This window comes from Chaetura pelagica, unplaced genomic scaffold, assembly GCF_000747805.2.
Source record: "Chaetura pelagica isolate M959 unplaced genomic scaffold, ChaPel_1.0 scaffold47, whole genome shotgun sequence".
In the NCBI taxonomy this organism is placed as follows: Eukaryota; Metazoa; Chordata; class Aves; order Apodiformes; family Apodidae; genus Chaetura; species Chaetura pelagica.
Window position 1 is genome coordinate 377,755 of NW_009954140.1, and position 895 is coordinate 378,649.

The 895-nt window shown below is 63.8% G+C and overlaps 1 protein-coding gene across 1 annotated transcript in view; it reads right to left on the reverse strand.

The window, feature by feature from the left end:
• TSEN54 (TSEN54 tRNA splicing endonuclease subunit) overlaps positions 1-895 on the reverse strand; it is a 12,487-nt gene that overhangs the window by 7,593 nt on the left and 3,999 nt on the right. The gene's annotated exons all lie outside the window — the stretch shown is intronic.

Sequence of the window (895 nt, forward strand, 5' to 3'; positions counted from 1 at the left end):
CCGCGAGGGGAGCGCCCCCTGGCGGCTAGGAGGGCTGCGGGCACCGGGGGCGGGGAAGGGACCGGGACACTGGGACACCGGGACACCCACTGGGACACCGGGATACCGGGACAGCGGGACACTGGGACACCGGGACACACACTGGGTCACCCACCCGGCCGGCACCGGGCACAGCACTGAACCGCACGCACCAAGCAGGGCCCAGCAGTGCAGTGTGTGACAGCAAAGGTTGGGCCAGGTGATCCTTGGGGTCCCTTCCAACGTGACCCCAAGGAGTGTGCCAGGGCTGTGTCCCGAGCGAGCTGGGCTGGGCTGGCCCTGGCTGCCCTCACTGCTCCTCGGCAGAACTGGGGAGAAAATAAGGTGAAAAAATCTCATGGGTTGAGATAGGAACAGGGAGGTCGCTCACGGATTGTCAGGGCACAACAGACTCAACTAGGAGAAAATTAATGTAGTGCCGATTAATACAAGTCCAAATCTGCCTCAAACACCTGCTCCTCCCTCCCTGACTGCACTCGTGGGGCCACCTCTCTCACGGTCTCCATTCTCCCCTCACTGTCAGGCACCATTTTGCCTCTTAAGTACATTTCCTCAGAGGTGCCACCATCCCCAGTGACAGGCTCTGCCCTGGAGCTGGAGCTGCCCAGGACGGGCTGGAATGCCCAGCACAGGGCAGGGCAGCCCCATCCCTCCTCACAGAGCCCCGCGGCCCTCTCAGGCCTGTGCCACAGCCCACGGGGCAGAGGCAGGGGAAGGAATCCTTTACCCTGAGGAGCTCTCCCTGTTTCTCCCAGCCCAGGGTTCCAGCAGTGCCCGTCGTGGTGCCATCGGGACGTGTGGAGCCCCATCCATCCAGTGGCTGGAACACGAGCCGCCTCCCTGATGGGCGCCGCGG